Genomic DNA, 13,748 nt, shown 5'->3' on the forward strand with positions numbered 1-13,748 from the left:
TTTAGGACTGCAAATGAAAAATTAAATAATGCATTAATGGAATATCAAACAATTTATTTCCCTTTAACTTCCCTCAACTTCAACACAGCAGCTGCATTGTTCTGTTACATTAAAGAAAGCAAGAAAGGTACTTACGAAAGTGTTTAATATAAATAATTCAAAGGAACCAGGCCATCCATTGCTGAGACACAGTTGCACTGTTTGAGAGATTCAGAGCTCTCCTTTTGTTAGACGCCGAGATAAGTGATCAACAGCAGTTTCCAAGGCATTCAGGAAATACCCCAAAGCATTTAAACCTTACATTTAATAATTTAGCTCACCACATTTCACACCGAAACTGCCACTTTATGCTCTCTGCTCAAACAGCTGCACGCAGAAAGCCCTTAACATCCCAAAACTCCAGTGATTCGACACTTGCTAACTCAGTCACATTCTATAACGTCCCTCTTTAAGACTCACCCAGCTGGAATGATTTAGTGTTCTATTCACGATTATGTTCATTGCAACCTCTTCTTTGACACAACGATTATAGCAGGGCACATTTTGCAGCAAAACAAGGACCACTTCATCATGAAAGAACAGCAACTGCAGTTATCTCTCCTTTAGTTGAGGCAAGTCTATTGCAGCTACATGGAAGTCAGTGGAAATAGCTGTAAAACAGTGTGATTGACAGAAACAGCCAATTCTCCCAGCTAATCATTGTAAAGACCTTCAAGGACTAGGAGCCATTTTGGTGTCATCCAGATAGTGGGTTGTTACACATGAATACATTCTGTTCTGAGCTAATTCAGTGTTCTACTGAATTCCACTCACAGTCAAGTGATTGATTGGAAACTCCCGAAGGATCTTCAGATCTGCCACAATGCACTTGCGCAAGGAAGTGCCATCCTTTCAGGATCAGGCTCATGACAGGCACAGGAGTAAAACATCACATGTTACTACAGCCGCTGAGAACTGAATATGTCACAGACAAGCAAACCTTTATTTTATCACAATAAAGCCTCAACAAGCACAGTCTACATATGTTCTATCAGATCTGTAGCCAACCCTTGTGGGATAATAATTAATAAAATACTTAGCAAAGCCAGTGGCTATCTTGCTTTGTGCTCCGGCAATAGAGAACACAACAATCTCATACAGTTAAATCAAATTTCAGGGTCAGGGGGCTGGGGCATATGATTTTTAATTCATTTATGATAAACATAAAGGGCTTGAATGGGAAATAATATTTCCAACAATTACTTAAAAAATATCAATGTTACTTTGTGTGGAAACTGAAATATCACTTTAGATTTAAGCGCCGCTAAGTTCAGCTCTGTCGCTCTTGGTTTCTCAACGGGCCGCATCAGACACCATTTTGGGTAGCTCGTTAGCACGGGCATTTGGAGCATGCACCAGAAGTATGCAGAGTGCGCAGAGCATGACGTCAATTAGTGTGCAACGCAGATTTGATGCCAGCGCTACCATTTTTGACCTCAACACTACAGCTAATGCCCTCTCTTAAAGACACACAGCTGAACATGCATTCAGCAGCAGGAAGGACCTCCCATTAGCACTTTTAAAGGGATCATCAACTGTTTTCAGGTTAGTTGCTGATTAATTTCCATTGATTTTTGGTGAGTTTGTACAAGTATTTTGTGGTTTGTTATCTTATTTGAAGTTGCTGAATTGTCCAGGGAGTGGTGTGGCAGGTTACTTCAAGGCTTTTGCTCAGACCGGTTGCTCCCAGATATGGGTGCAGTATCTTGTAACCCCTTGGCCTGCAAGAGAGAGGGAGGTGTATCAGTGAGTGTGGTGCAATGTGTTTGGGTGATGTGCCTGTCATTGTTTAATAGCTGTCAGTGTGTTCAACCTGTGAGATGTGAGTGTGAGGCTTGCATCAGTGCTAAGTGTGTGAGGGTGAGTTGAAGCTATGAATGTGAGTTATGAGTTGTGATTGATAGAGATTGTTGGTAGGCGAGTGAAGGGTGGGTGGTGAATTGAGCAGTCCAACATGGGACCAGGTCTGTAGCCCTTTACCCAAGATGAAATGCCGGGCTGCTCAATGACAGCCCGGACCACGCTATGGCCGCCATCGTGGAGCGGACCTGAGAGTCGGCGATCCAAAAAAGGTGGCCGCCCGGGGCGCTGGCACCCTTCCCTTTAAGTTGCGCCCTGAGAGCGGATATTGGCCACCCTCGCGGCCCGCGGGGCAATTTCCACCACGGGGCAGTAGGGGGTCAGCCTGCGGTGGTGAGGAGGTGCCGCGCACGCCGATTACATCATTGATGGTTGCGCAGGGGCCCCAGGCTCTAACCGCAGGGCACAGCGCTGCTATGGCAGTGCCTCCACAAACTCCCATACAATTTCCCCCAGAGGCGTGAACGGGCCTCTAAAAAAAGGCCAATTTTGCCCCCTCTGTATATTTGGACCCTCCCCCATATTGAAACTCCAGGGAAACAGATGTAAAACAGTTTTTTCCATGAGCCAGGAATGACCCTGGAACTTCTCCATTGTAACTTCACCAGAAAGCAAGTGTGGCAGAAAACCCGCTTATGGGTCTGAACGGGATTTTCACCGCATTTCTGGTGGGGTTACACTGGCCAAGCAGGAGCTGCTTCGAAGAAGTTCTCTGCCCAAAGTTTAAAACCAAATTTAAAAAAATACAAAACCAATCTCTACCCATGAAGAAAAAAATTACACATATCTTTCCAACACGATTCACAGTGACTGTCACCATCCTCAAGGAACACAATCATTACTATCACAGGACTACAACTGAAGAGAGGATATTCTACCTGCTGCTATTTTAAACCTTATACGTGCGTCCAAATTAAAATTAGAACAATTTTTTAAAAAGTTTTTTATTTTTGGCTCCATCAAGCTAGTTTAGGTTGACCTTCAAGTTCAGCTTTAATCTACAGTAATTATGAAATACTAGATTATTGCTGTTATCAAAACAAACATCTATCTTTGAACAAACTGCAATTTGAACATTAGCAATTAATTATTTATTTTGTATTAGCTTCCCTTCCACTGAAAATAAAAGTTTACTAATATGAAGGTGCATGAATAAAATATAGGCGAACTGGAAGTAACGCCAAAGGAATTTTAACACCATTATTACATCATATTCTACAATAAACAGAAAAGGAAATACTCAGTTATCTGCACAAAGAAATAACATTCTGTGCTGTCATGAAAGCTTCTGAAAGATCAAAAATGACCTGTGCAAAAGTTAACAAAAATAAACACCAATATCACAGTTCCTAACTATAGCATAACATTTTGACAGACACCAACTAAAAGTAAGATTTTCTTTGAAGTAAAACTTGCAATTCAAAGCGTACCTGAAATCTAATCCATGTCCCTAAAATTCAGCAAATGAATGTGGAATTAATGGACCGGTGATAGACTCGCTACAGGTCTTATGTCATGCATAAATCTGTGCCAGACCATTTATCAGAGCTGGCGTAGCTGAAAGAGCAAAGTTTTAGCATTGACTTTTACCAGTAAAGTATTTGCCTTCAGTACATATACTGATAAGGGATTGAATGACCACAAGATAAATAAAACAGCAACAAAAAAGTTAATAATATGTGGCAGTTTTATAATCGCTATCAGTGTACTGAACAATGTTTACTTGTGATGAACCTTTGGCAGAACAGCCTCAGTGTTATTGAGCAGCCTTGATGCAAGACCATTCCAACTGATAATTTCTGTTATGTCTTCAGTCCAATTTACACACTTGAGTGTTTTGACGCCATGGGCTCAACCTTGAAGGGATAGTAATTTAAATAATCTCTGCTCTGTAAACAGATTCAGGCGGGAGATTTCTTCGGTGTGCTGTATGTAAATCATAAATGAGCTCTTTATAAATCGGTTTACAATTTTGTCACAGAGCATATTGAGGAAATCTTTTCTTTCAATAATTTGCTTGGAAAGAAACATAGAAATGAAAGGGGAGATTTCCTGGTTCTGTGCCCAGGTTCATCAGATTACTTGGGTCAGTGAATATCAGAAAACTGGGTGAGTAAGTGTGCCTGTCTGTAAAGAAACGCACCTGATTTTCATTCCATTTAATTTAAATCCTCTGTAATGTCACCTTGAACATAGCCATTTTCTAGCTAACTTTATTTTTTGTCTTTGCTCCACAAGACCTTAGAAGTGTGGACTAAGAACAATGTTACATTGTTCCTGGTTCAATTCTAATTGAATTCGTATTCAATTACCTGGTTCCATTCTTATCTATCTAATCGTAGCCAGAAAATCTCATGCAATGGCTTCTCTTCCCACTCACGCATCGTTACCTCTGGTGTCCCCCAAGGATCTATCCTTGGCCGCCTCCTATTTCTCATCTATATGCCGCCCCTTGGCGACATCATCCAAAAACACAGAGTCAATTTCCACATGTACGTTGACGACACCCTGTACTACCTCGCCACCACTTCTCTCAACCCCTCCATGGTCTCTAAATTGTCAGATTGCTTGTCTGACACCCAGTACTGGATGAGCAGAAATTTTGTCCAATTAAATATCGGGAAGACCAAAGCCATTATCTTTGTCCCTGCCACAAACTGCATTCCCTAACCACTGATTTCATTCCTCTCCCTAGCATCAATCTGAGGGTGAACAAGACTGTTCGCAACCTAGGTGTCATATTTGACCCTGAATTGAGTTCCGGCTACATATCCCTGCCTCAGTTCATCTGCTGCTGAACCCCTCATTCATGTCTTTGTTACCTCTAGACTTGACTACTCCAATGCACTCCTGGCTGGCCTCCCACATTCTACACTGCCTAAACTTGAGGTCATCTAAAATACGGCAGCCCGTGTCCTAACTCGCACCAAGTCACGATCACCCATCACCCCTCTGCTTTATGACTTATATTGGGACCGTGTACAGTAGACACCTCAAGTCGCTGGAGAAATACCTCCAACGATGTCTCCGCAAGATCCTACAAATCCACTGGGAGGACAGATGCAGCAACGTTAGCGTCCTCGTCCAGACCAACATCCCCAGCATTGAAGCACTGACCACACTTGATCAGCTTCGCTGGGCATGCCACATCATTCGCATGCCAGACACGAGACTCCCAAAGCAAGTGCTCTACTCGGAACTCCTTTGCGGCAAACGAGCCAAAGGTAGGCAGTGGAAACATTACAAGGACACCCTCAAAGCCTCCCTGATAAAGTGCAACATCCCCACTGACACCTGGGAGTCCCTGACCAAAGACCGTCCTAAGTGGAGGAAGTGCATCCGGGAGTACGCTGAGCTCCTCGAGTCGAGTCTCCGAGAGCATGCAGAAATCAAGCGCAGGCAGTGGAAGGAGCGTGCGGCAAACCAGACTCCACGCCCACCCTTTCCTTCAACCACTGTTTGTCCCACCTGTGACAGAGACCGTGGTTCTTGTATTGGACTGTACAGTACCCAAGTCTTCCTCGATTCTGAGGGACTGCCTATGATGATGATGACATTGGCTCCCGGTTAAACAATGCTTTGATTTCAAAATTATCATCCTTGTTTATAAATCACTCCATGGCCCAGCCCCTCCCTATCTCTGTAATCTTTTTCAGTCTCACAACCCCACAAGATGTCTGCGTCCTCAAATTCTACCCTCTTGAACATCCCTCATTATAACTGCTCAACCATCGGTTGCCGTGCCGTCAGCTGTTTGGGCCCTAAGTTCTGGAACTCCCTAAACTGCTGTCTCTCTACCTCTCTTTCTTCCTTTAAGACGCTTCTTAAAAACTTCCTCTTTAACCAAGCTTTTAATCTGCCTTAATTTCTTCTTTTGTGGCCTGGGGCCAAATTTATCTGTTTTGTCTTGTTAACACTGCTGTGAGGTGCCTTGAGACATTTTACTATTTTAAAGGCACGATACAAATAAAAGTTATTATTATTATTTTACCACGCCTTTTAAGCTTCGGGCAGATATTTGACATTAATTTATGTAACATTAACATACTAATAAGGTACATATTTTTAACCACAAAGAAATAACTAAATAAAAATGAGTTATGTACATATGTATCAGAATAAACAGAATTATGGATGAATGCAGTTGTCATTACAACAGAACCACATTATTTTACATGTGTACATCACTGGCCTAGACAATTAAAGATCCTTGAAAGGAACATTTAGTCATTAACTCCCAAAATCAAAAATCAAAATGCCGATGGATTGGAAAGGTATCCAATAACTCCTATTCAAGGAACCAATCTTCAGTCTTATCTTTATCCATCGTTTGTCCTAAGCTGCAGTAATATAGTGGCTATGATACTGGACTAGCTCCCATCATAGCAAGTTGTTGAATTGAATTCAGTAAATCTGTTAATTTATGGGCTGATACCAGAACATGATCATAAAAGCTGCTGGATTTTCATTAAAAAACTCAACTGGTTCATTCATGTCCTACAGGAAAGAGAACCTGACACCCCTACCTTGTTTGGCCTACAGTCCAGTCCCACACTACATAATTGACTCTTAATGCTCTCAGGGCAACTAGGATTGGGCATTAAATACTGCCTTGCCAATGCTACCATATCCCAAGAACAAATATATATATATATAAGTATAAAAATATATATATACACATTGAAATTCAACTTGTACCAGAATGTGAGCTGTATCAGCTCCCAGATGAAGCTAGAAGCTTATTTTCAGGTCAAAGTGCAGCATTGACAGTGGTTGGCTGTGGCAAGGTTGCTATGCCCTCTGAATGCTTGGTAACAAAACAAATCATACTGGAGTAATATTATCTGTAAAATACCTCCTTGCAATGAAAAATACACAATTCATTGATAGTAAATAAGAAAGTATTTACTTTGAATTGTGATCTTTTAATGTCTCCTCTTTGATATGCAATTATTGATAAAATCGTCCATATTCTGCTCCATTACTTGAGCTAAGAATTATCTGTGAGGCTTTACTATAATAGCATAACAATCCGTCCAAAGTCTGATATGGTAACACATCTGTAATGAACAATAATAGGTAAAGTATCTAACTTAAAACTCCAAAACTGACAAAGTTGAAAGCAAGATAACTTTTTTGATTAATGTGCATGCCTGCACTTGGGTCATATTGCGCACAAGTTGAATAGGTACATGTCATGATAATACTAGTCTCCACAGCCCTAGATGGAAAGCTGGAAGGGGAAAATGATGGGAAAAAAACAATAAAACCACAATAAAAAGCTATTGCTCTGCAGTCTCTGAGCTTATCTGATGCCATGTGAAAGCTGCTGATTTACACTGCACTGGATCATCCAAAGCTTGGTGGGGTGAGGAGCATCTAGGAAAAAAAAATGGCCCAGATTTTGCGGTGGTAATGATAGCGAAACAGTCAGCATCACCATCATTACTTCCCGGAAAATAACAACAAGTTCTGGAGATAGCACATGCCCAACTAACGCGGAAATCCAGAACTTGCTGTCAGTGATCTCCCTGGAGTGGCAATCTTTGAGAAATGACTGAACTGATGAGAACTTAAGCTGCAACCGTGTATTATTACTCTTAAAAAAAGGTTAAGCCTTGTTGAATGAGGTGAAACTGGGTTTTTAATGGTGTACTGATTCATGATTACTGCTGAAATGCCGTGAAAAACTAATTTTATATTTATCAAATGTCAATTTTTAAAAAATCTATGGCTTTTAAATGTTAAATTTTTGTAAAAGTTTGTTGATGGTATTTCTGCTTCTACCTTAATCCCTTGTGTAATCCCATGTATTCCAATCTTTATTTCGGCTCTCTAAAATGATTAAAAAGTGAAGGAAAATCAGTGCATTTTACTTCCTGGTTTGCTGTCTGTGAGAATTCTTCAATGTGATTGGCTGCTTAGCCAGCTTGATGACATCACTGTTGCTGGAATCCGGAGATCCCCTCGACTTGACTCCAGCATGTAATTAACGTTGGGAGAGCTGAAATTCACACCACAGAGATTGCTAGATCTTTGTGGGCAGCTTTCTTTGAGGTCAGTGCAGTCGCTTTGACACTGACCACAAATTCCAGGCTATTGTCATAGATAAGGAGGGGGGAGCATAGGGAAGCACATAATTGTATAAAATATTCCTATCAAAAAGGCTTTGTAAAAAAATCATTTTCTTTGTACTGATCATTTCCAAGCCAATCCTTTCCAAACTTTAGCGTAAATAAATGTGGTACAACATGCTTCATGTTCCCAGCTATTCCATACATTGCCACAAAGAGCAAGGTTCCCTAATGGCAGACCGAAAACACAACCACAGATGTGTAATGTAAGCTTCTTAACTCCTACTCTATTGGGTGGAATTATTTTAATCAAAAATGATTACTGCAACTGCTCTCACTGATAGATCAAATTATACAATACATTGGTGTGGGAGTGTTTTTCTCTTGAGGTTTCCATCACTAACCCTCAGGTAAATCTGGATTGCTGCAGTGAAAACAGTTTTGCAGAGTGCTATAGCATGCAACAATAAGGAACAGAAGCCCATAATGTCAGTATTTATATTATTGGAAAATACAGCCCTTCCTCACCATTTTCCAGTATAACTTGTAAATTGGAAGAATTGTTGAACATTGCAAGGACTTGAACTTAAACTCTGCAGGAAAATCAGCACACATCTCAGTGCAAATGCTACAATAATTGGCAGAGCTATCACCCCTCCTTCACCTGCATCTTTAAACTCTCCAGAGGGGCCGTAATTCAGTACCGCCTCATTTGGGGAAGTCCAAAGCAGCGAAATTAGGGTTACTGCCCCCGAGAGGAAGTGGAGCACAATGTCGAATGCTCCACTTCCTCTCGGGGGCGGGACTGGGACGCCAACCACGGAAATTTACCAACGCTACATGGAGAGGCGTGTAGTGCTTGTGGGAGCACAGGGCCTTCCCCTTCCATTAAAGGGGAGGGCACGCTGCGAACTCTGCAATCGGGTGAGAGGCCACCACTTCACCATTGGGGAGTGGAGTGCTGTGGCAGTAGCTTGCCACAGAAGTGGAGTGCCGGGCTCCAACATCGCGGCACGGACCCCACGAATTCAACAAGGCAAGGCCATGACCGGTAAGTCGACCATTGTAAAAAAATTGCGCGCCGCAACTCCCCTTTAATTTTTGCCCCGCGAGCGGAATGTGAACCTGGTTCATGACCCATGAAGCTGGTGCAGGCATCGATTACAGTGGCCTCACGGGGTACTATCAATGGTTTGCTCCGTGACGAAAACGGGTCGCTGCACATGGCTATGACCAGTAGGAATGGGGTGGTACTGATTTTCGGCTCCGCTAACCACCGCAGAATTTTGTGAGAGGTGATAGCGGCCCCACGTCCCGGGTGAGAAGTCATTTGCGTCCCAGGGGCATTAACAGAAGGCGCAAACGACGCAATTTCTCCCCCTCTTTCTTGTAACGTCATGTCATAGATAGATGGTTGCCGAGTTCAATGGATTACCTCCGCCTACAAATTTGGCAGCAATTATTCTGTGGACCTATTACACTGTTTCTTTCCAGCCTTTAATCGCTAACGTTCGAGTTATTATTCACCTAACTCTCTCCATGTTATTCAACTTCAATTTCTACAAATTCAATTTAATTTTCTTTAAAACTCTTGTACCGTGGATGCTGTGCTGTCAGTCCTTCAACCATAGAAAGATAAAATGAAGAATCAGCACTAGCTCATGACACAACAGTACCCAGCTATTTATTTATTGTACAAAGATAAAAGCTGCAGTCATAGGACCTTTGTGCCCGCTAATATTACCTACATAGATACACTATTACAAAATGTATTGCTAGCACTAATATACAGCTAACTAAAATCAACTGATAAGGTCTCGTTGTGTGAGAGCAATAGATCTTCACTCTGCCTGTTCCTGGGTTATGTAATATATTATGTAATATATTTTGAGTCCGCTAATAGGGAGGGGGAATTGGAACTCCATTATGATTGTGTAACTATTGAAATCTGGTCCCAAAACTTCGGGTGAGGCTCTGCCCCCAGTGCACATTTTGCCCATATAAAATGAGTACAGCGGGAGTACTGGGATCAAGCCTGTTTATATTAATAGTACATGGAAACAATTAAATAAATAAATCTTTGCCTCTGTGCATTTTTCAGACAGAAAAACCAAGAAGCATAACTAAAGAAACAGGTCAAAGTGCCGAGAAATTCAATAATACTGTACCCAATTTACAGGCATAAAACAGGTGCATAAGGTCCAAAAGAATGGACGGCATGCCACACTCATTCTGTGCAAATAGTGCACCGTCCGCTACATTGGATCAGGTTAGTCTGTACACATCCAGGCTGCGTGCTGGATGTGTATGGATTATTAACACTCATTATAATATTTAAATAAGAATCCTACCCTTGTTATTTTGATATAGAGCTCCCCCTAGTGGTGAACTACCGTGATAATGCAACTGCTGCTGTAAATACAATAAAAGGATCTTGTGAGTCACATGATGACAAGTTCCTTTAGAGCCATCTTGTGTGTAGTGTGCTTAGTAATGCTGTAAACAATATTTCACCTTGGTGACGAAGTTAGGATTTCTGGATTCCGTAGCTAAAATTTGTGTTGGTTGATGATTCCTGCCAAACAACAGACTTTGAGAGGTTCTTTGTTTTGCAGCACAGCTAAACATGCAAGGTAAATTTTAAACACACTGTTGACATTTCCAGAGTCCAGATGGCTGCGCCTATGGTAATAATAGGGTGCTTAGGTGAGTTCCATCACAACCGAGAGAATTTTGGAACGTATGTGGAGCGGCTAGAAATGCTTTTCAATGAAAATAGTTTTGTCGAAGTCCCCGATAATGAAAACCATAACCGGGTGTTTTTAGAACGAAAACAGGCTATTTTCCTGACAGAATCAGTCCTGAGGTATGTGAAACCCTGAAAAATGTGCTTGTTTCCGGCAAGCCAAAGGACACAACACTGACGGAGATTCTAACTAAGTTAGAATAGCACTACAGCCGTGAGCCCCTGGAAATTGCTGAGAGTTATCATTTTGGAACACAAAATCAATTACATGACGAGAGTATCAGTGGGTACATTGCAGCTTTAAAAATGCTATCCATTCACTGTCATTTCGGAAACTTTCAGGACCAAGTATTGCGTGACCGCTTTGTTTGTGGGATGAAAAATGAAGCAATCAGAAGAAAGTTGTTGACAACCCCTAACTTGACTTTTGATTTAGCTTGTCAGACAGCTATGACGATGGATATGGCCGACCAATACTCCTGAGAATTTCGTGCCATTTCCAGTCATCAGACAACCGAGGGGAATCGCCTCCAGGTTAAAAGTAAAAGGCAGTTGGGTCCAAGGCCTCAGCAACTTGCCAAGGTAACAATACATTGAAGTCGTGCTATCAATGTCTGGGTCAACATATTGGTCAAAGCTGTCCATGTGTGAAGGCAGAGTGTTTCTTCTGCAAGAAAACGGGGCATCTTACGAAGACATGCCGACTGAAGAATAAACTGATGTACAATGCTAGAAGTAGAAATCACCAGACACTTAATAGCATTGAAAAGAAGCAACAGGATAAGGAGATTTTGGAGATACGTGTCATAAGGAGCACGAGGGTATCTAACAATGATTCGCGAAGTATCATCATCCATGTAGATGTTGCAGGAACCAGGATAACCATGGAAAATACACTGGTGCATCCGTGAGCGTAGTACCGGAATCGCTATAGCTCGACAAGTTGAGTGATTTTCCACTGGAGAAGTGGAAGATATAGCTGTGAGGCTACTCGGGAGAGCAAATCCATGTGGTAGGATGTATTACTTTACTGGTGAACTACAATGATCAGTTTCAGAGCTTGCCTCTCTTAGTAGTGGCAGCAGACAAGCCTGCCTTAATGCTCCATCTCACACTCAACAAGCTCCCTGCTGGAGTGGAATTAAACTATAGAACCAATGGGAACCCCGTCAACATTCGTTGCCTCCAGGCTAGATCCAAGGTCATCCCATCCTCTGTCATCGAACTGCAGTATGCGGACGAAGCTTGTGCCTGCGCACGTTCAGAGGCTGAACTCCAAGCCATCGTCAACACCTTCATCGAGGCACACGAAAGCATGGGCCTTACACTAAACATCCGTAAGACAAAGGTCCTCCACCAACCTGACCACGCCACACAGCACTAACTTTTTGGGATTCATGCACAAGGACCCCCAGGTCCCTCTGCACCGCAGCATGTTGTAATTTCTCCCCATTCAAATAATATTCCCTTTTGCTGTTTTTTTCCAAGGTGGATGACCTCACATTTTCCGACATTGTATTCCATCTGCCAAACCTTAGCCCATTCGCTTAACCTATCTAAATCTCTTTGCAGCCTCTCTGTGTACTCTACACAACCCGCTTTCCCACTAATCTTTGTGTCATCTGCAAATTTTGTTACACTACACTCTGTCCCCTCTTCCAGGTCATCTATGTATATTGTAAACAGTTGTGGTCCAAGCACCGATCCCTGTGGCACACCACTAACCACCGATTTCCAACCCGAGAAGGACCCATTTATCCCGACTCTCTGCTTTCTGTTAGCCAGCCAATTCTCTATCCATGTTAATACATTTCCTCTGACTCCGCGTACCTTTATCTTCTGCAGTAACCTTTTGTGTGGCACCTTATCGAATGCCTTTTGGAAATCTAAATACACCACATCCATCGTTACCCCTCTATCCATCATGCTCGTTATATCCTCAAAGAATTCTAGTAAATTAGTTAAACATGATTTCCCCTTCATGAATCCATGCTGCGTCTGCTTGATTGCACTATTCCTATCTAGATGTCCCGCTATTTCTTCCTTAATGATAGCTTCAAGCATTTTCCCTACTACAGATGTTAAACTAACCAGCCTATAGTTTTGTCTGCCCCCCTTTTTAAACAGAGGCGTTACATTGGCTGCTTTCCAATCCGCTGGTACCTCCCCAGAGTCGAGAGAATTTTGGTAGATTATAACGAATGCATCTGCTATAACTTCCGCCATCTCTTTTAATATCCTGGGATGCATTTCATCAGGACCAGGGGACTTGTCTACCTTGAGTCCCATTAGCCTGTCCAGCACTACCCCCAGAGTGATAGTGATTATCTCAAGGTCCTCCCCTTCCACATTCCCGTGACCAGCAATTTTTGGCATGGTTTTTGTGTCTTCCACTGTGAAGACAGAAGCAAAATAATTGTTTAAGGTCTCAGCCATTTCCACATTTCCCATTATTAAATCCCCCTTCTAATCTTCTAAGGGACCAACATTTACTTTAGTAACTCTTTTCCATTTTATATATCGGTAAAAGCTTTTACTATCTGTTTTTATGTTTTGCGCACGTTTACTTTCGTTATCTATCTTTCCTTTCTTTATTGCTTTCTTAGTCATTCTTTGCTGTCGTTTAAAATTTTCCCAATCTTCTAGTTTCCCATTAACCTTGGCCACCTTATACGCATTGGTTTTTAATTTGCTACTCTCCTTTATTTCCTTGGTTATCCACGGCTGGTTGTCCCTTCTCTTATCACCCTTCTTTTTCACTGGAATATATTTTTGTTGAGCACTATGAAAGAGCTCCTTAAAAGTTCTCCACTGTTCCTCAATTGTGCCACCGTTTAGTCTGTGTTTCCAGTCTGCTTTAGTCAACTCTGTCCTCATCCCACTGTCGTCCCCTTTGTTTAAGCATAGTACGCTCGTTTGAGACATTATTTCCTCACCCTCAATCTGTATTACAAATTCAACCATACTGTGATCACTCATTCCGAGAGAATCTTTTACTAGGAGATCGTTTATTATTCCTGTCTCATTAC

The 13,748-nt window shown here is 41.9% G+C and overlaps 1 protein-coding gene across 9 annotated transcripts in view; it reads right to left on the reverse strand.

Annotated features, from left to right (window-relative positions):
• Positions 1-13,748, reverse strand: part of LOC139245293 (bifunctional heparan sulfate N-deacetylase/N-sulfotransferase 4-like) — a 976,369-nt gene that overhangs the window by 363,391 nt on the left and 599,230 nt on the right. The window contains exon 1 of one of the 9 annotated variants that reach the window (XM_070871155.1): positions 3,330-3,390. The exons of 6 other annotated variants lie outside the window; for them this stretch is intronic. The gene's annotated coding sequence lies outside the window, so the exon portion shown is untranslated. Of the gene's footprint in view, positions 1-135; positions 203-459; positions 589-3,329; positions 3,391-13,748 lie in introns of those variants that run through there. 2 more of the 9 variants (XM_070871154.1, XM_070871156.1) reach the window with 2 other exon arrangements.

This window comes from Pristiophorus japonicus, chromosome 2 (genome assembly GCF_044704955.1).
Source record: "Pristiophorus japonicus isolate sPriJap1 chromosome 2, sPriJap1.hap1, whole genome shotgun sequence".
NCBI lineage: Eukaryota > Metazoa > Chordata > Chondrichthyes > Pristiophoridae > Pristiophorus > Pristiophorus japonicus.